The sequence below is a fragment of the Callithrix jacchus genome, chromosome 2 (genome assembly GCF_049354715.1).
Source record: "Callithrix jacchus isolate 240 chromosome 2, calJac240_pri, whole genome shotgun sequence".
In the NCBI taxonomy this organism is placed as follows: domain Eukaryota; kingdom Metazoa; phylum Chordata; class Mammalia; order Primates; family Cebidae; genus Callithrix; species Callithrix jacchus.
Window position 1 is genome coordinate 161,216,355 of NC_133503.1, and position 22,330 is coordinate 161,238,684.

The following is a 22,330-nucleotide window of genomic DNA, read 5'->3' on the forward strand; positions in this document are numbered from 1 at the left end:
TCATAGTTTCAGCTTCCTCCTGGTTTAGGCTTGGGAGGGCACAGGAATCCAGGAATTTATCCATTTCTTCCAGGTTTACTAGTTTATGTGCATAGAGTTGTTTGTAATATTCTCTGATGATGGTTTGAATTTCTGTGGAATCTGTGGTGATTTCCCCTTTATCATTTTTTATTGCATCTCTTTGGTTGTTCTCTCTTTTCTTTTTAATCAATCTGGCTAGTGGTCTGTCTATTTTGTTGATCTTTTCAAAAAACCAGCTCTTGGATTTATTGATTTTTTGAAGGGTTTTTCGTGTCTCAATCTCCTTCAGCTCAGCTCTGATCTTAGTTATTTCTTGTCTTCTGCTGGGTTTTGAGTTTTTTTGATCTTGCTCCTCTAGCTCTTTCAATTTTGACGATAGGGTGTCAATTTTGGATCTCTCCATTCTCCTCATATGGGCACTTATTGCTATATACTTTCCTCTAGAGACTGCTTTAAATGTGTCCCAGAGGTTCCGGCACGTTGTGTCTTTGTTCTCATTGGTTTCGAGGAACTTCTTTATTTCTGCCTTCATTTCGTTGTTTACCCAGTCAACATTCAAGAGCCAGTTGTTCAGTTTCCATGAAGCTGTGCGGTTCTGGGTCTGTTTCTGAATTCTGAGTTCTAACTTGATTGCACTATGGTCTGAGAGGCTGTTTGTTATGATTTCAGTTGTTTTGCATTTGTTGAGCAGTGCTTTACTTCCAATTATGTGGTCAATTTTAGAGTAGGTGTGATGTGGTGCTGAGAAGAATGTGTATTCTGTGGATTTGGGGTGGAGAGTTCTGTAAATGTCTATCAGGTTTGCTTGCTCCAGGTCTGAGTTCAAGCCCTGGATATCCTTGTTGATTTTTTGTCTGGTTGATCTGTCTAATATTGACAGTGGAGTGTTAAAGTCTCCCACTATTATTGTGTGGGAGTCTAAGTCCTTTTGTAAGTCCCTAAGAACTTGCCTTATGTATCTGGGTGCTCCTACATTGGGTCCATATATGTTTAGGATCGTTAGCTCTTCTTGTTGTATTGATCCTTTTACCATTATGTAATGGCCTTCTTTGTCTCTTTTGATCTTTGTTGCTTTAAAATCTATTTTATCGGAGATGAGAATTGCAACTCCTGCTTTTTTTTGCTTTCCATTTGCTTGGTAAATCTTCCTCCATCCCTTTATTTTGAGCCTTTGTGTATCCTTCCATGTGAGATGGGTTTTCTGGATACAGCACACTGATGGGTTTTGGATTTTTATCCAATTTACCAGTCTGTGTCTTTTGATTGGTGCATTTAGTCCATTTACATTTAGGGTTAATATTGTTATGTGTGAATTTGATACTGCCATTTTGATGCTAAGTGGCTGTTTTGCCTGTTAGTTGTTGTAGAATCTTCATTATGTTGATGCTCTTTAGCATTCAGTGTAATTTTGGAATGGCTGGTACTGGTTGATCCTTTCTATGTGTAGTGCCTCTTTTAGGAGCTCTTGTAAAGCAGGCCTGGTGGTGACAAAATCTCTGAGAACTTGCTTGTTCGCAAAGGATTTTATTTTTCCTTCACTTCTGAAGCTCAGTTTGGCTGGATATGAAATTCTGGGTTGAAAGTTCTTTTCTTTAAGAATGTTGAATATTGGCCCCCACTCTCTTCTGGCTTGTAGTGTTTCTGCCGAGAGATCTGCTGTGAGTCTGATGGGCTTCCCTTTGTGGGTGACCCGACCTTTCTCTCTGGCTGCCCTTAGTATTCTCTCCTTTATTTCAACCCTATTGAATCTGACGATTATGTGCCTTGGTGTTGCTCTTCTTGCGGAATATCTTTGTGGTGTTCTCTGAATTTCCTGCAATTGAGTGTTGGCCTGTCTTGCTAGGTGGGGGAAATTTTCCTGTATGATGTCCTGAAATGTATTTTCCAGCTTGGATTCATTCTCTTCGTCCCCTTCAGGTACACCTATCAAACATAGGTTAGGTCTTTTCACATAGTCCCACATTTCTTGGAGACTTTGTTCATTCCTTTTTGCGTTTTTTTCTCTAATCTTGGTTTCTCGTTTTATTTCATTGAGTTGGTCTTCGACTTCAGATATTCTTTCTTCTGCTTGGTCAATTCGGCTATTGAAACTTGTGCATGCTTCGCGAAGTTCTCGTATTTTGTTTTTCAGCTCCTTTAATTCATTCATATTCCTCTCTAAGTTATCCATTCTTGTTATCATTTCCTCTAATCTTTTTTCAAATCTTTTTTCAAGGTTTTTAGTTTCTTTGCATTGATTTAATACATGATCTTTTAGCTCACAAAAGTTTCTCATTGTCCATCTTCTGAAGTCTAATTCCGTCATTTCGTCGCAGTCATTCTCCGTCCAGCTTTGTTCCCTTGCTGGTGAGGCGTTTTGGTCCTTTCTAGGAGGCGAGGTGTTCTGGTTTCCGGTGTTTTCCTCCTTTTTGCGCTGGTTTCTTCCCATCTTTGTGGATTTGTCCGCTGGTCGTCTGCGTAGTTGCTGACTTTTCGATTGGGTCTCTGAGTGGACACCCTGAATGTTGATGATGAAGTATTTCTGTTGCTTGGTTTTCCTTCTACCAGTCTAGCCCCTTCACTGTACGACTGCTGAGGTCCGCTCCAGACCCTGCTTGTCCGGGGTGCACCTCTAGCAGCTGTGGCACAGCGAGGGATGCTACCAGTTTCTTTTTCTGTTATTATTGTCCCGGGATCTTTCCTGCCTAATGTCAGTCTTTTGGATATAGAGGGGTCAGGGAGCTGCTTGATGAGACAGTTTGTACTTTATACGGGCTTAATTGCTGACCTGTGAGCTCTGTTGTTCATTCAGGGCTGTTAGGCTGCTATGTTTGTTTCTGCTGCAACAGAGCTCATTAAAAAAACCCTTTTTTTTCTCAAATGCTCTGTGTTGAGGGGTTTGGGCTTTATTGTTGGATGTCCGTTGAGGTCCTGCCCAGCTAGGATGCAGACTAGCCACTGTTTGCCTGCCAAGGCTCTGCCCTGCTGTTGTGAGGCTCACCCTGGCACTACTGTTCTGCTGTTCTCCGCCACGCCCTGCGGCGGAGTCTCTCTGTTGTAGCGGGTTGCCTCGGCAATGGCAGGCTGCGTAAGCCGTGGGCATGTTTCTCAGTAGGGACGGGTTGCCTCGGCAACGGCTGGCTGCGTCAGCAATGGGCGTGTATCTCAGTTGGGGCGGGTTGCCTCGGTAATGGTGGCCGCCCCTCTTCCTCAGAGCGTCTCGTGCCGTCTGCATGGGGCTTGTTTGAAATCGTGGTTTTATTCATCCCACTGGGCCAACCCTAATGCTCTGTTCCTGCAATCCCCTGGGCTGGCCCAGTGTCCAAGTCTAGCTCAGTCTCAAGTCCAGCCCTCTCACGTCTCTGTTGCCGGTTCAACGGGGCACCCGGACAAGCGCGCCCTGTGTGGAGCACTGGGTAGGGCCGGCCGCCGCCACCCCGGCTGCCGGCTTCGCCAGGCAGAATGTCTGCCTGGCGTCCCGCGTCTCCTCTTCGCTTGGGAATTTCCCCGTTCCGTGGGCAACGAAGATCAGTCTGGAAATGCAGCTCAGACTCACCTCTCCGCAGACACAACGAGAACTCCAATCCTGGGTTGTTCTCACAGCGCCATCTTGAGTCTGAGCGATTATTACATTTTTTTAAAAGAATGATTACATTTATTTTTACTTGATTTTTTGTTCAGAAGATATCACAATTGTTGTGGGCTTCTACCAGGAGGCACATATTTTCTGATTGCCACCTTGTTATTATGTTAGCAGCCATTGACATTCATCTGGCCATTATTTTATCAGGGATTACAAAATGCTGATATTATGATTTTATAATTTATTCTGCATTTATTGCTTGAACCTTTTCTGGAGGGAATATTTTCTCAATAACTAGTTTATTATCCTGTAGCAGTTTCTATATTAAAGGCCGGATAAAATTTTAATTCTTCATTTTATTTGCCAGTTTTCTAAATAATGAGTTGGTTTCCTGGCATGACTAACTTGAAGGTTGAGTGTCATTTGGTATTACTGTGAGCTTATAGATTTAAGCATCTTTGATATTTGAAAACCACTGCAATCATTTTTTAATTCATGCTCAAAATTTTCCAACTTTGACCAAGGACATCTCCTCAAATTGTCTCCTTTTGACAATTTGTCTCAGTCATCATTGATGACTTTCTTGCTGACTGATGTGAAAAGATGATGCAGTAAGATATTTAGAGACTAGCATATGTATGTATGTATGTATGTATTATTTCCACTGCGATGGTCATGATGTCTATATTTTTTCAGTAGACAGAGTTACATGTCATATTTGTTTTGAAGCTAAAGTACATTTCAAGTTTATAATGATACATCTAATTCAAATACAAGGTAATAGTTTTTACTTAATCTTTTTGATATTATATCTCCTTTTTCTTATACCAAAAACTAGATTTCATAAACATTAACATAACTCTTTTGTTTTATTCTATGCCTTGTACATGAAAATCTTAGAAAAATACTGTGGTCAATTATTTGTATTAATTGCCCTGGTTTTCCACCACTACTCACATCTGCACACCTTGCTATGTAAACCTGTAGTGTTTTTTCATTCTTATTTTGGCTCTGCCAAATGACTTGCCATGGCCAACAGGATTTCAGCAACGATGAAACAAGAGGGAGAAAAAAAAACTTCATGTTTCTGCTTGCTCTCTTGCATTTCTACAGTTACCACAAGAACAATGCTTGGACTACTTTGCTGGAGGTACCTGTGGCCAAAAGACATAAAAGATATAAAAATACAACCATATTGTCTCTGCTGTGTTTCTCAGCCAAATAATTCTAGATTCGCTGACAGACAACTAACTCCTAGTTTGAGCCCACCAAAATGAGCAGATCTATCTCGCCAACCTAAGACTGACTGCACAGGTAGACTCTGCAGAATTGCAAGCTAAATAAATATTTACTATTGAGAGTGATTCAGCAAGATGGAAGAACAAAAGGTCTCTGCCTGAGAAACCCTCACAAAAATATTCTGACTGGTTAATAACTATACACAGACAAAAACACCTTTATGAACATTTTATAACCTGGAGGTAAGACTGAGCCCCACTTGGAGCTCAAAACCAAGAAACGCCACATTAGAAGAGTAAGAGAAATAGTTTGACTCTTACTACATCAGGCCACCACAGGATGCACAACACACCAAGGAGAACATCCTGGACCCACAGTACTTCAGTAGGGAAAAGATATCTTTTATTTAAATTGCATTTTAGGTTTTGGGGTACATGTGAAGAACATGCAAGATAGTTGCATAGGTACACACATGGCAGTGTGTTTTGCTGCCTTCCTCCCCGTCACCCACATTTGGCATTTCTCCCATGCTATCCCTCCCCAGCTCCCCCCTCTGCTGTCCCTCCCTATTCCCCGCAATAGATCCCAGTGTGTAGTGCTCCCTCCCCTGTGTTCACGTGTTCTCATTTTTCATCACACGCCTATTAGTGAGAATATGCAGTATTTCATTTTCTGTTCTTGTGTCAGTTTGCTGAGAATGATGTTCTCCAGATTCATCCATGTCCCTACAAAGGACATGAACTCATCATTTTTGATTGCTGCATAATATTCCATGGTGTATATGTGCCACATTTTCCCAGTCCAGTCTATCATCAGTGGGCATTTGGGTTGGTTCCAGGTCTTTGCTATTGTAAACAGTGCTACAATGAACATTCGTGTGCATGTGATCTTATAGTAGAACAATTTATAATCATTTGGATATTACCCAGTAATGGGATTGCTGGGTCAAATGAAATTTCTATTTCTAGTTCCTTGAGGAATTGCCACACTGTCTTCCACAATGGTTGAACTAATGTACACTCCCACCAGCAGTGTAAAAGTGTTCCATTTTCTCCACATCCTCTCCAGCATCTGTTGTCTCCAGATTTTTTAATAATCGCCATTCTAATTGTCGTGAGATGCTATCTCAATGTAGCTTTGATTTGCATCTCTCTAATGACCAATGATGATCAGCATTATTTCATATGTTTGTTGGCCTCATGTATGTCTTCTTTTGTAAAGTGTCTGTTCATATCCTTTTCCCACTTTTGAATGGGCTTGTTCGTTTTTTTCTTGTAAATCTGTTTGAGTTCTTTGTAGATTCTGGATATCAGCCCTTTGTCAGATGGGTAAACTGCAAAAAGGTTTTCCCATTCTGTGGGTTGCCAATTCACTTTAAAGACTGTTTCTTTTGCTGTGCAGAAGCTGTGGAGTTTGATTAGGTTCCATTTGTCTATTTTGGCTTTTGTTGCCTTTGCTTTTGGTGTTTTGGTCATGAAGTCCTTGACTACTCCTATGTCCTGAATGGTTTTGCCTAGATTTTCTTCTAGGGTTTTTACTGTGTTAGGTCTTATGTTTAAGTCTTTAATCCACCTGTAGTTGATTTTATTGTAAGGTGTCAGGAAGGGGTTCAGTTTCTGTTTTCTGTGCATAGCTACCCAGTTTTCCCAACACCATTTATTAAACAGGGAATCCTTTCCCCATTGCTTGTTTTTGTCAGGTTTATCAAAGAATTTGTAGTTGTAGATATGTTGTATTGCCTCCAAGGCCTCTGTTCTGTTCCATTGGTCTATATCTCTGTTTTGATACTAGCACCATGCTGTTTTGGTTACCATAGCCTTGTAGTATAGTTTGAAGTTCAGTAGTGTGATGCCTCCTACTGTGTTCTCTTTACTTAGAATTAACTTGGTTATTTGGGCTCTCTTTTCGTTCCATATGAAGTTTAAGTTGTTTTTTTCCAGTTCTTTGAAGAAGGCCATTGGTAGCTTGATGGGGATAGCATTAAATCTGTAAATTACTTTGGGCAATATGGCCATTTTTACGATATTGATTCTTCCTAACCATGAACATGGAATGTTTCTCTATCTGTTTGTGTTCTTTCTTGTTTTGTTGAGCAGTGCTTTGTAGTTCTCTTTGAAGAGGTCCCTCATGTTCCTTGTAAGTTGTATTTGTAGGTATTTTATTCTCTTTGTAGTAATTGTGAATGGCAGTTTGTTCTTGATTTGGCTCTTTTTAAGTCTGTTATTGGTGTAGAGGAATACTGGTGATTTTTGCATATTGATTTTGTATCCTGAGATTTTGCTGAAGTTGCTTATCAGTTTCAGGAGTTTTTGGGCTGAGACAATGGGGTGTTCTAAATATACTCTCATGCCATCTGCAAATAGAGACAATTTGGCCTCCTCCTTTCCTATTTGAATCCTTTTTATTTCTTTTTCTTGCCTGATTGCTCTGGCTAGAACTTCCAGTGCTATATTGAATAGAAGTGGTGAGAGAGGGCATTCTTGTCTTGTGCCAGATTTCAAAGGGAATTCTTCCAGTTTTTTCCCATTCGGTAGGATGTTGGCTGTTGGTTTGTCATAAATAGCTTTTATTATTTTGTGATACGTTTTGTCAATACCGAGTTTATTGAGGGTTTTTAGCATAAATGGCTGTTGAAATTTGTCAAAGGCCTTCTCTGCATCTATTGAGATAATCATGTGGTTTTCATTTTTGGTTCTGTTTATGTGGTGAATTACTTATATAGATTTGCATATGTTGAACCAGCCTTGCATCCCCGGGATAAATCCTACTTGATCCTGGTGGATAAGCTTTTTTGATGTGCTGTGGCAATCAGCTTGCCAGTATTTTATTGAAGATTTTTGCATCTATGTTCATCATGGATATTGGCCTGAAGTTTTCTTTTCTTGTTGAGTCTCTGCCGGGTTGTGGTATCAGGATGATGTTGGTCTCATAAAATGATTTGGGAAGGATTCCTCTTTTTGGATTATTTGAAATAGTTGCAGAAGGAATGGTAACAGTTCCTCTTTGTGTGTCTGGTAGAATTCGACTGTGAACCTATCTGGACCTGGGCTTTTTGTGTGTGGTAGTCTCTTAATTGCTGCCACAACTTCAGATCTTGTTATTGGTCTATTCATGGTTTCGACTTCTTCCTGGTTTAGGCTAGGGGGGATGCAAGTGTCCAGGAATTTATCCATTTCTTCCAGGTTTACTAGTTTATGTGCCTAGAGTTCTCTGTAATATTCTCTGATGATGGTTTGAATTTCTGTGGGTTATGTGGTGATTTCCCCTTTATCGTTTTTTTATTGCATCTATTTGGTTATACTCTCTTTTCTTTTTTATCAATCTGGCTAGTGGTCTGTCTATTCTGTTGATCTTTTTGAAAAACCAGCTTCTGGATTTATTGAGTTTTTGAAGGGTTTTTTGTGTCTCTATCTCCTTCAGTTCTGCTCTGATCTTAGTTATTTCTTGTCTTCTGCTAGGTTTTAAGTTTTTTTTATCTTGCTCCTCTAGCTCTTTCAATTTTGACAATAGGGTGTCAACTTTGGATCTCTCCACTCTTCTCATATGGGCACTTATTGCTATAAATTTTTTTCTAGAGACTGCGTTAAATGTGTCCTAGAGATGCTGTTATGTATTGTCTTCATTCTCATTGGTTTCGAAGAACTTCTTTATGTCTGCCTTCATTTCATTGTTTATCCAGTCAACATTGAAGAGCTAGTTGTTCAGTTTCCATGAAGCTGCGCAGTTCTGAGTTAGTTTCTGAATTCTGAGTTCTAACTTGATTGCACTGTGATCTCAGAGACTGTTTATGATTTCTGTTCTTTTGCATTTGCTGAGGAGTGATTTACTTCCAATTATGTGTTCAATTTTCGAGTAGGTGTGATGTGGTGCTGAGAAGAATGTATATTCTGTGGATTTGGGGTGGAGAGTTCTTAAATATCTATCAGGTTTGCTTGTTCCAGGTCTGATTCAAGTCCTTGATATCTTTGTTAATTTTCTGTCTGGTTGATCTGTCTAATATTGACAGTGGAGTGTTAAAGTCTCCCACTATTATTGTGTGGGAGTCTATGTCTCTTCGTAAGTCATTAAGAACTTGCCTTATGTATCTGGGTGCTTCTGTATTGGGTTCGTATATATTTAGGATCATTAGCTCTTCTTGTTTTATCAGTCGTTTTATCATGATGTAATGTCCTTCTTTGTCTCTTTTGATCTTTGTTGCTTTAAAGTCTATTTTATTAGAGATGAGAATTGCAACTCCTGCTTTTTTTTTTTTTTTTTTTGCTCTCCATTTGCTTGGTAAATCTTCCTCCATCCCTTTATTTTGAGCCTTTGTGTATCCTTGCATGTGAGATGGGTTTCCTGGATACAGCACAACGATGGGTTTTGGCTTTTTATCCAATTTGCCAGTCTGTGTCTTTTGATTGGTGCAATTGGCCCATTTACATTTAGGGTTAATATTGTTATGTGTAAATTTGATACTGCCATTTTGATGCTAGCTAGCTGTTTGGCCCGTTAGTTGATGCAGATTCTTCATTTTGTTGATGCTCTTTAGCATTTGGTATGTTTTTGGATTGGCTGGTACTGGTTGTTCCTTTCTATGTGTAGTGCCTCTTTCAGGAGCTTTTGTAAAGCAGGCCTGCTGGTGACAAAATGTCTGAGTACTTGCTTTTTCACAAAGGATTTTATTTTTTCACCTATGAATCTTAGTTTTGCTGGATATGAAATTCTGGGTTGAAAGTTCTTTTCTTTAAGGATATTGAATATTGCCCCCACTCTCTTCTGGCTTGTAAAGTTTCTGCCAAGATTTCTACTGTGAGTCTGATGGGCTTCCCTTTATGGGTAACCTGACCTTTCTCTCTGGCTGCCCTTAGCATTTTCTACTTCATTTTAACCCTGGTGAACTAATGATTATGTGCCTTGGGGTTGCTCTTCTTGAGGAATATCTTAGTGGTGTTCTCTGTATTTCCTGGACTTGAATATTGACCTGCCTTGCTAGGTTGGGGAAATTTTACTGGATCATATCCTGAAGAGTATTTTCCAGCTTGGATTCATTTTCTTTGTCACATTCAGGTACACCTATCAAACGTAGATTAGGTCTCTTCACATAGTTTCACAATTCTTGGAGACTATGTTCCTTTCTTTTTGTAGTTTTTTCTCTTACCTTGCCTTCTCATTTTATTTCATTGAGTTGATCTTCGACCTCTGATATCCTTTCTTCTGCTTGGTCAATTCGGCTGTTGAAACTTATGCATGTTTCACGAAGTACTCGTGTTGTGTTTTTCAGCTCCATCAATTCACTCATATTCCTCTCTAAGTTGTCCATTCTTTTTATCATTTCATCAAATCTTTTTTCAAGGTTCTTAATTTCTTTGCATTGAGTTGTAACATGTTCTTTTAACTCACAGAAGTTTCTCATTACCCACCTTCTGAAGTCTGAGTCTGTCATTTCATCACACTCATTCTCCATCCAGCTTTGTTCCCTTGCTGGTGAGAAGCTGTGATCCCTTGTAGGGGGAGTGGTGTTCTGGTTTCAGGTGTTTTCCTCCCTTTTGCTCTGGTTTCTTCCCATCTTTGTGGATTTATCCACCTGTCATCTGTGTAGTTGCTGATTTTCAGATTATGTCTTTGAGTGGACGTCCAGGTTGTTGATGATGAAGTTATTTCTGTTTCTTAGTTTTTCTTCTCACAGTCTGGCCCCTCTGCTGTAGGACTGCTGAAGTCCACTCCAGGCCCTGTTTGTCTAGGGATCACCTGCTGTGGCTGCAGAACAGTAAGGGATGCTACCAGTTTCTTCTTCCGCTATCTTTGTCCCAGAATGATGCCCACCAAGATGGCCCTCTAGGAGCAGCTCAGGATTGCAGCTCCCAGTGAAAGTGCAGAGGGTGAGTGGACACCACATTTCCAGATGGATCTTTATTGCCCACAGACCCAGAGATTCCAGGTGGAGGAGCCCACGGGTCCCCAGTGCAGCTGTATTGCCAGAGCCCTGGTGCAGTGGTTCTCTGTAGAAAATATATTGGGCTGGTTGCCCTTTGAAGCTGGCAAATTGAGCTCCAAGAAGGCAGATTCACCCATTCATCTGGTTAAACAGGTCTGAAACAGGGAGCCAGGCCAGGAGATTTTTGGGCAGTGCCATTGTTTCAGCCGGCACAGTGGGTTGCCACATGGAAAAGCACACAGATCTTGGCGCCCTTTCAGCAGGTGACTGGAACACCTGGGAGACAGTCAACCATTCAACATTAAAAAAAAAAAGGCTCTGAGACAGGGAGCCAGGTAATCAGGCTCGGCGGGTCCCACCCCCCTTAAAACAAACAAAAAGAAACAGCAATTGGAAACGCTTGGGGTTGAGAATTTCACAGCAAGCACAGCTGAACCCCAGATGGTGCGGCTCAGTGGGGGAGGGGCGACCACCATTACCAAGGCACTCCACCCTTATGGAAGTATTCTGCCATTGTTTAGGCAGCCTGCTGTTGCTGAGGCAACCCGCCATAACAGAGAGAGTCTACCATTACAGAGGCGGGTCACCATTGCTGAGGAAAAGAGATCTCAGCATTCTGAGGTACTTCTCAGGAGGTCAATGTCTACTTTTTCTTTTATAAAATAGTGGCAAAATTTGCAGGGACACACCACCTGGAGTCAGGTAGAAACAAGGGTGGGCAGGGCTTACAGTGACCAGCATGTGTATCTTGATGGTGGCACCACATCCCTGCCAGTGGCCGTACCCCATTAGGAAGCCAACCAGAGGCCCCACACATACGTGGAGCCAAGCTGGTGATCCCATCTGATCAAAGAGCACAGTCAGCTGTTCTCTGTGGCTGAGGCTCCCAGCTAGCAGTCTAGTCCATCTGTGGAACTTAAGTTTTCCATTTGAGATATTCTTCGAGGTCCTAGATATCAGCAAAACTACTGATGCCAGCTAGCTTGAAGAACCCCACTCATGTCAGCTAATCTGAAGAATCCTATAAGAAGCTGACTCACAAAAAATGTAGTTTTCACATCCTGATTATTTCATTCCCTTTACCCAACCAACCAACAACCCCAAATTTTCATTCTCTCACCCTCCATGATCCCCTTAAAAACCCTAGCCCAGAACTCCTCTGGGAGATGGATTTGAGGGGCTCTCCCCATGTCCTTACTTGGAGTCCTTCAATTAAATTCTTTCTAACAAACCCTGCTCTCTTGGTGTATTAGTCTGTTACAATGCATTAGGCATACAAACCTGTTGGTCCTTTAACTGTGTAAACTTATTTGATTGTGGTAATCACTTCACATGTATATGTATTTAAAATCACTAAATTGCATACCTTAAGAATATACAATTTTACTTTCAAATTATACCCCAATAAATTTGGAAAACTATTTATTTATGTGTTTATTACTAAACAGTTTGTAGTGAAAGATAGCTTCTACAAACAAGGCAACATGATTACTGAAAAGAGTTTAAGAGTATTTTGCAAATCTTTTTGTTCATGTACTCCAGTAGATATGTGCAGTCAAATTATGTGTTTTGAAGATACATGAGTGGTTGGTTGTGTTTCATGTGGTTTTTCACCTACTTGATACCAAGTTCACAAATCTCCTTATGCCTTCAAGGGTTAATTTTCATTTCATAATAAAGTAAGGTAATCCACAAAACATTGTATATTCAGACACACATAACTTATATTCCTATCCTTCTACACTATTTTCTCTCACCCCAATAGATAATTATTATTTTAAATTTGGTATATCCTTCAATTTTTAAAAAATAAATAAATAAATAGACTTAAATACGTATATGTTACTCCCCTTTCTAATTTAAAGTAGCAGGAAAGCAAGAAAGACCACACTGACATTGGTTTAAGCCTTGTATTCAAAGCAAAGATGTTATAAACTAGATATGCTCCTTGACAATAATAGTAAAATTAAAATTACCACATTTAGTGACAATTGTGAGCCAGACATCTTCAGAACAGTACTTAAGTAAACTGACATTCAGAGTGTTAAGTAACGTATTCTAAATGACCCAGTTAAACAAGCAACAATGTGGGTGTGTAGGAGATCTGTGCTCTTCCTAGTCTGCTGTACACTCTCATTAAACCCTACTGCTTTCTAAGTTGTAGTGTACTGTCAGATAATATGAAGGGATCAGAAGAAATGATCTTGAAAAATGGCTTGAAAATTCGATTATTCTATGACAGTTTATATTTTAAATTCAAAATAAAATGATAGTGAAAATTGATTATGAAGATGATATTCTTCAGTATTTACAGATTGCAGAAAGTTTTTAATTCGTTCACAGATAAGTTTTATAAGCATCATATTAGTATTTTATTTTTATTATACTAAACACTGGTGCTTTGGGAATGAAGAAGTCCTTTGACCCAAATGACAGAAACTCAATTCAAACTGAATTAAACTAACTAACTAAATAAAGATGGAAAGGAAAGTATTTATAACAAAAAGCCCAAGACTAGTTATCTTCAGATGTTTCAGATTACCTAGTTGGATGAAGGTACTCAAATTATATTATTAGCAGTTGCCCCTCTACTTCCACAGCTCTGCTTTCCTCTGATTTGTCCCCCTTTTTAGGTCATTTTTTTCCCCTTGCAATAGCATCTTCTGAAAACTTATCAGTATGATGGAAATAACTTTTTAAAAAATCAATACTTCAATCAGAAGTTCCAGAATCAAGTACCATTAACCTGAGATGGATCTCACTGCAATTAGAGGAATGAAATATTCTAATGAAAGAACCTTAGGCATATAGCAACCCATAGATCCAAGTGGAAAGAGTGACCCCATCTAAACCACATGGTCTGAGAATGGAAGAATGGTGATTTCCTCAAATGAAAATCAGAGATTTGTTCCCAAAAGAGAAGTGGTTAGATTCTGTACAGGCAAACACAACTAATGTACTTTACAAAAAAGATAAAGAAGAAAAGAGCAGGGTATGCTTAGGATTAGTGAGTAGGCACAGTGATGTGGAACATCCATTAATACTCTTCATAATTATTTGATGTTCCTGAAATAGAACATCAAATAGAAATTTGGGTTAAAAAAATAGAAGAAAAGCAGATAGTATTATGAAATCATACTAGTTAAACCAACGATCACCTCATACTCCTAACTATCTTCTAAGGCACATGAAGTATTCCTTGAACCACAGAATAGAAATTTAAGACTCAATCTCAATTCAGTGCAGAGGTAGAGCAGTTATTAACAGAATGAAACAGTTTTCCCACTTCTTAATTCCAAGGAGCTTAGAGGGACTGCTGTTAATGTTGGGGAAGAAGAAAAATGGGAATAAGTTGTTGGTTTCATAAGATTACATTTTTCTTAAAGGAGCAGTCTCTTCACCTGTCCCCCATTATGTTTTTCTTGAAATTCCCTGACTTACAAATTGTTGAATGAGATGCTAATCAAAGAGCTTTTAGTCTTTCTAAGAAAAGTTTCTAAATATAACAAAATCCATGTTAAAAATGTTAACACTTAGAAATGCAGTTATTTAGGTATTTATACCACAAGAAAATGAAAAATAATTTTTCAGTCATATTTAACAGATTAAGCTCCTTGATTTTAAGATAATCAACAACCCTTTTGTGACTGGCATTTTATCAAATTAAAATATATTCTACTTTACACACCCACTATTGTATTATACTCTGAACATCAGAACATAAATGATATAAATACACCAAATGTTGACTTCAGAGATGTCTATAGGCAGAAAAAGGTTTTCCTGAAAAAAAGATACATAACCAAAAATCCATGTTTCAAAATCTTATATAAAACTACCTTAGCCTTCTGCCAAGATTTCCAGTAGAAACTTAAGTTTCTGTTTTGTTTTATTTGGAGTTTTATTGTTTGTTTTGTTTTATTTTTTTGTTTGCAGTACATCTTAAAATAAGGGATAGCAGAACAAACATCTAAAGGTTTATTTTCTGTAAACTTTTCATGTAACCTTTGTGAATCATATACTCTGCTAAACTTTTGGGCCTATAAGTTTCATCTTATGCAAGCATTAAAAACTAATTCCACTGAAGGTGGCCTCAGAAGAGCAATTTTATTCACTGACGTTAAAAAATGGATATTTGGCCGGGCAGAGTGGCTCACGCCTGTTAGTAGAGCACTTTGGGAGACAGAGGCGGGAGGATGACCTGAGGTCAGGAGTTTGAGACCAGCCTTGCTAACATGACAAAATCCCATCTCTACTAAAAGCACAAAAATTAGCCGGGTGTAGTGGTGCAGGCCTATAATCCCACCTACCAGGGAGGCCGAGATAGGAGAATCACTTGAACCTGGGAAGCAGAGGTTGCAGCAAGCCAAGATCATGCCACCACACTCCAGACTGGGTGACAGAGCAAGACTGCATCTCCAAAAAAAAAAAAAAAAAAAGAAAGAAAGAAAGAAAGAAGGACATCTAATACCATTGATTCACCTATTATAAGCTTCCAGGTCCAAAGATTAACTTATGAATTCATTCCTCCCAACTTTCCTTGCGATAACTCCCTTATTCTTTAAATCTGATTATATCACAGAGTAATGGTAGAATCCAGACTCTATGCCAGATGAAAATAAGACTAATTATTTTCATATACCTCCAATTCATAAGAGCTCCCATGTGTATGTTCTACGTTGCATTCAAAATCTCACTTCCAGCTTTAGGGAATGGCAAGGAGGTCAGAGTTCCAAAGTAAGTAAGCGATTTGGAGTGCACTAGAAGAGAAATTGGCCGTTCGTGGGGTGAGAAGCTTCTCCTGTTTTGTACAATTCAAAATAATATTCTTGTCAAGAGCCCAGAGAGATAATACACGTACATTTGAGGGTATCATATATACATATTATATATAAACACATATATATGAACAATTGAATATATGAAGAATATATATACATTATATATGATGAACATATGAATAGTAATGATTTTTTTCTTTTTGAGTTCACACCATTCACATGAGAATTTTAGAGGGAAAAATATTTACAGTTCAATTGCTCCAAATGAAACTAGTATAAGATTCTTTATGATGGCAACTCTAGTTCAAAATGTCAAAATGATGAACTGTTTCCAGCTTTCATCCAGCCTGCTTCCCAAGATGGTCAGTAAATTTTTTGATTGGATATTTTCTCTAGATACTGTCCAAACTGAGGCTTATATAATCCACCACCATCTCACCCCAAAGTTTTTAGATTTATGCCCATCACATTTTTGGTCTCCCATGGATGATCATAGTCCAGCCAACAGTTATTTTGCATCTCACTCAACTGGACTTCACTTAGTTTCAAAAGAAATGTAGAGCCAAATTGTACCACAGATTATGTTCTTTTCATACTAAAGTCAGGCCCTGTGCAGGCAACCGAGGAAAGCACAAGGACAGCAGTGCTTTCATCTCTCTTCAGAAGACAATAGCTCCAGGCCTCTGTTGTTAGTTCCTCTCCCCTGAAGTTCCTGGATTGTTTTCCACTCAAAGGCCAAGCTACTGCTTCTTTAGCTAATGTCAAATGCGGGAACACCAAAAAAGAAACCAGAGAATCACAAACTAGCAAACACAGAATTCTCAACATTGTTCAATAGATACTGATTCACATGTTACTTATTCCCAGTTTAAAATACAAAAAGTTGTGCAATGGGAAGCACAATACATTAAACCTGAAGCTTTGAAATGTGCACTGATGATAGCAAGACATGGAGTCAACATGGGAAATAAAAGTTTAAAGCTATGGCAAGCTCAGACAATTTCAGGAACCACAGATCTTACTTTCATGTTTCTAGCTATTTCAATCCGACAAGTAGCAGTTGTAGAGGAGAGAAAGCAGAGAAAGTAGTCTGACAACTTAGATGAACATTTCTCAAGAGGGCTTTTCTTTCCTGTGAGGAATTCTTTTTGACTTATTAAATTATCTACATGTTTAGTAGCAATGTGTTTTCCGATGTAAGACCTTACAAAAATGACAAGTAATCTACTGGGAATTAAACCAAAATGCAAACTTAGCTGTTGTTTTTAAAACCACATTTCTTTAAATCCCTTTATTGTTAACTTTTATCCCAAAAGAAGAAGACTTACATTTTACTGACTTTCACTAGCTAATAACTGGACTACTTTAAGTTCTATTACCCCCTACCTTGACAACTTAATTGACCTGTTAGAAGTATAAGTTACCAGATAAAAATCATAATATGCTCCAAAAGCATTAAATAAATCTCACATAAAAATTGCAATAGTATATATCTAATAAACAAAGTAGAAAAAATAAAAATTAGATAAAAATACTTTAAGAAACCTATATGTAATATCATGATACTATAATTTATATTAAGAAACATCTATTCGAAAGCCTTAACACGGTTGTCTATTTCATATAGGTCATGTATCATGGCCATTCACATAGCAACTTTCTTTGGAATTAAACTTTGGAATTACTTGTTTACATAAGAAAACTCATCTCAGATGTAGCATCTGTTTCTCACTAAGGCTTAGCTTTCACCTAATTCTCCAAATGGGTTGACCGAGGTTCAAGAATGTGAGGTGACTCGATCAAGAACATACAGTGAATCTAGGGCAAGCAGCCTTTCTCCCTGGAGTAGTAGATGGATATCTTGGTACAGAACTCCACTGATGCCATTGTCAGGCCTGTAATGCACACTTACATCTAATTGAAAACCATAGTTCATTGAGTGAATCACTTGGTATCTTAATATTTTTAAGTGTAGCAGAAGGAAAGGAAAAGTGTTATGTAATCTGAATATGTTCACCAGATATCCTTTATTAAATTATATGTCTTAACTTCAGAAGCAGTCTAAACTAAAATATTTGATTACATACATTGCATAATATAGCAAGATGTAGGAAAGGGAGAGAGTTTATATGAAGTATATTCAGTAGTTTTAAAAATTAGCAGAAACCTGTTTCTGTATAACAATATTCATTTATTTCATTTGCAATATAGTCTATATTTATATACTATAAAAGGTAATTTGTAAGTACTAATTTTTGCTTGGATAATTTTTTTGTCTCTACTAGAGAAAGTATGTCACTCTTCCTAAAGAACCTCAAATGTTACTTAAGTTCATAATAAATCCAAACAATTATATTTCAAGGAAATTAATTCTACCATAAGTATAGATCTACATATATACAGCTGAAATAAAATGAACACTCTTATAATTAACCACTGTGTGAACATATATGATTTTCTATCAATAAGCATGTTTATTTCAATGTTTTTTTATTTTAATTATGACATCTTCTTTAGTCAATTGTAGTATACAGAATCACTTTGATGCTTTTCTAATGTACATTGAATAGAATTACTCAGTCTTTCAGCATTTTTCAGAGAGTCATATCTTTTGTGTTCATTGTTATAAGAATTGCTTCAAGTGAAGCAACATATCCACAGAGGTTATTCTCAGACTTAAATGTTATTTTTCTACAAAGCTAAAGTTCTACATTCAGGTATTTCTACATGACTGTAACTGACTATGATTGACTCAGTGATTCATGATTTGGGTATTGTAACTAAAATATTCTCTTCCATTCCAATGGATATTGCATAATTCTCTCAGCTACTTCTACCAAAGAGTTGCTCAAGTTGCCTTCTATTTAATTTTTAAAAAAATAAGTGTGTTATATGAGATTTTAACATAGGGAAATGAAAGAAAGTTGAAGAATGTACAAAAACGTGTACTCACTTTGAAACTTTTAGGTAAATATAAACTGTTTCTAAAATAAAAAGTTAAATTTTAAAGGTCTGATCTAGGTCACTTTTAGGAGGAATAAGGTGATGGCTAAAGTTAAAATAAATAATAAGATTCTGAAAGTAGAAGAAGGTAGGACATCCTTTAGAGTACTTTTTGAGTTATTCTCAAATGTTATTAGCCCTTAAGTATTTCTTTCTCTTCTTAAAGGTCCCATGTTGTTAGTTTATTAAAACAGACAAAACATCTGTAGTGATAGCACATCCAAAATATTATGCCTGAGTCTAACACTGGCTTGTAACAAATGTTCTTCAGTCACCTTATATCGACTTCATTTTGGTAAGTCATTCAGGAAATATGTATGGAGCACTTGCTGTATCCCATTTATTATACTGAGCATTGGAGATGCCAAGCTGTAAAATGATGTTTGGAGAGCTAGCTGCAGTGAAGAGAATGAAGATGACCCATAATGAACTCTATTCCAGTGATGCTGTTCTTATGAGTATGAAGGAACACTCCCTGAAATAGGCTATATTTTCACCTAATTAAAACAAATTGAATATTTCATTTCACTATGTAGTTTACAAAATGTCTCATGTAGTTTTTCTCATCCAGATCTCACCATGGGCTAGTACAGCTAGATGGGGCAGCTTTTTCATTCCCATGTTACTGATGAGAGTTACTCCCAATTACACCAGAGGCCTGGTGAAGAGTTTTAATTTATGTCCTCTGAACTCCTGCTTTTGTCCTCTTTCTACTACTTTATACCTCCCTAGATGAGGGCCTTGTCTGACTAATTCTATAAATATTCCATTATTTTGTAATAGTAAAGTTAATATCCAATGTAATTATTTTTCTTTGACTTTTACTCAGTTCTTACTTATTTCTCAATACATGGTAAATAATAGTAGTTATTCTCATTTTAAGCCAAATATCCTTTCTCAGAATAGAAGATTTACTTTTGAAAATAAGTGTTTTTCCTAGAGTCCTATAAGTAAATCAAGCACGTTTTGGTGTTTCATTTAATTTTCAAGCCATTTATTACCATTTAGTGTACTGAAGAAGCTTACTCATGAACTATATTCTGTATAATCGTGCTTCACACAATATATATTTTAGACTTTTTATGTGCCATGTATTATGCTGAGCCTTGGGGCTCATGGTTTAATGTAGGTAGCAAGATAGATAATTATAATATGGTGTGAAAATTATTATATATGTATGTCCAGGACTTTATGAGAAAACTTTTGAGGAATTCCCTAAGTAGAGAGTTAGAAGGGAGAATTTTAAGCTGAGTTAAAAGCAAATACAAAGGTTGGGAGTTGAGGGCATAGCAGTTCAAAAAATTGGTAGTAATTTAGAAAGCCTGGGTACACAGAGAGTTGAGAGTTATGGCACTGGAGAGAGATGAGATTACAGATAGTGGCTTTGCATGTCAGGCTAAGGATCATAAGTTTTATGCTGAAAATAAAGGGCCATGGAAGGATTTTAAGCAAAAATGATGTGATCAGGTTTGCATTTTATGAGGATTGCTGTAGCTGCTATGTAGAGAATAGATAAGAGCAGAGAAAACTTTAGGCAGGAATAAATAAGACCAAAACAATAACCAAGAACGAACTGGTAAGAACTTGTTTGACCAGGTAGTTAAAGCTGGTCTTGAGAAAAGTGAATGGACTTAAGAGTTACCAAGATGGCCAATAAAATTTAGTGGACAATTGGGTATAAGTGGAGTGGATGTGATAATGGAGCAAAATATGTTAAGGAGGCCTTTCAGATTGCTGGCTTTAATAACTGAGGGAGGCTTTTCATGGAAAGGAGAAACAAGGAGATTGTCAAGAGGTCACATTGTGAGGTGTTTGGGTAAAGGTGAACAGGAGAAGATAAGGTGTTCATTTTGGGACACATTAAGGTAGAGAGCTGTCTGTGTATGTATGGACAGTCTAAACACTGGTAAAATGTCTGTGGTAGTAATACTTGGGAGTTATTTGCCATAATAATATTAGAGTTTCTGAAAACTATGTGTACTCTGAAGTTAACAGCTCAGGTTTTAGAGAGACCCAGGCCAGAGTTCGCAAAATAGATTTACTTCTAACTGTTTAATTATCAAAGCCTCAGCTTTCCCATCTATTATTATCTGTCATGTATGACTTTTGCAAGAACAGATTTTAAAATGTGTAAAATAACAAGCATGATGCTTAACATATAAAAGGAATATAGTAATAGTACATTATCTTTTAAAGATGCTCAAAGCAAATGTTAGTGATGGTTAATTTTATTGCTTAAAATGTTTAAAATGTTAGTAATGATTAATTTTATATGTCAACTTGACAGGGCTAAAGGGTGCCCAGATAGCTAGTAAATATTATTTTGGGGTGTATCTGTGTGGGTGTTTCTAAAAGAGATTAGCATTTGAATCAATAGATTGAGAAAAGAAGATTACCCTCACAATGTGGGCTGGTATCATCCAAACCACTTGACATGCTAAATACAACAAAAAGGAAAGAAAAGGTTAATTCACTCTGTCTGTTTCAGCTGAAACATCCTTCCTTTCCTGCCCTAAGATATCTATGCTTCTTGTTCTTTGGCCTTTGAAGTCAGATCAGGACTTACACACTTGGTCCCTCTTGGTTATCAGGTCATTGAATTTGGACTGAATTACGCTACCAGCTTTCCAGGTTCTCCAGCTTGCAGATGGCAGATTATGGGATTTCTCGGTCTTTATAACAATGTGAATCAATGCTTATAAAAAGTCTCCTTATATATCCTATTGGTTCTATTCCTCAGAAGAGCTCTAACCAATATTAATATATTCTTTTATAAAGGATTTTTAAAATAATAGAAATAAGTACCTCCCAATTTAATTATTATTTAATTATTTGACATATTTAAATATAAATATACACAACATTATGATTTGTCAAGATTTTTTAGAAAATATATTACCCTGCTTTCTGGTTCAGTATATATAAAACTTACCCTTGAAATTCAATATACAAATTTAAAACTCAATTCTATTTCAGTAAGTGAAATCCTCTCTCTTTATAACAAGTTACTATTTTGTACTATCATAAACTGTTATGATTTTCATCACTTGTATATATCAAAGGTTAAGATGTTTGAAAAAAATATGTGGGGATATCCCAGCCTTCAATTATCAAATTGTATTTTTTTGTAGATAATTTCTCTTTTTACAGAAGACAGAGATGATAGTACAAAACATTCATCTGGATTTAATAAGTTCACATTCTAAAATATAGCAGGGTACAACCTACTCCCATCTTACTTGTGAGCTCATCCTTAAGAATTCCCTTCAGTCATTCTTCCTTTCAAAGCTCATTGGAAGGAAACTGGAAAGTCTGGTGACTTTTTTTTTAACCAACTTTTTGTGCTACACTTTGAAAAGTCTGGATGCAACACAATCAATACTCCTCAACTGCAGAACATAAACTTTTAGTACTACTTGTTCTGGAATCTCAACAGAAAAAAAAATAGACGTTTACTTAGCCTTACCCCATTAGCTTTAATAAGTTGTTTTTATGGAGTTGTTTGAAATAATAATGGATGTGAGACATATATTTAAATACCAGTTTTCAAACTGGAGTCATAAAATTAATACATTTTAAAAAATGAAATAAAATGGAATTATATGGACTATATCAGAGTGAAATAGAAAATACCAAACGACTTAATATCGAAAAGGTAGATACTGTTTTGTGATACTATATGTATTATATGATACATACAGTATTAAATTGGGAGGTACTTACGTTAATTATTTTTAAAAGCCTTTATAAAAGAATATATTAGTATTAGAGTTCTTCTGAGGAATAGAACCGATAGGATATATGAGG

At 37.3% G+C, this 22,330-nt stretch overlaps 1 long non-coding RNA gene across 1 annotated transcript in view; it reads left to right on the top strand.

Annotated features, from left to right (window-relative positions):
- LOC144581611 (uncharacterized) overlaps positions 1–22,330 on the top strand; it is a 192,050-nt gene that overhangs the window by 16,671 nt on the left and 153,049 nt on the right. The window lies entirely within an intron of this gene.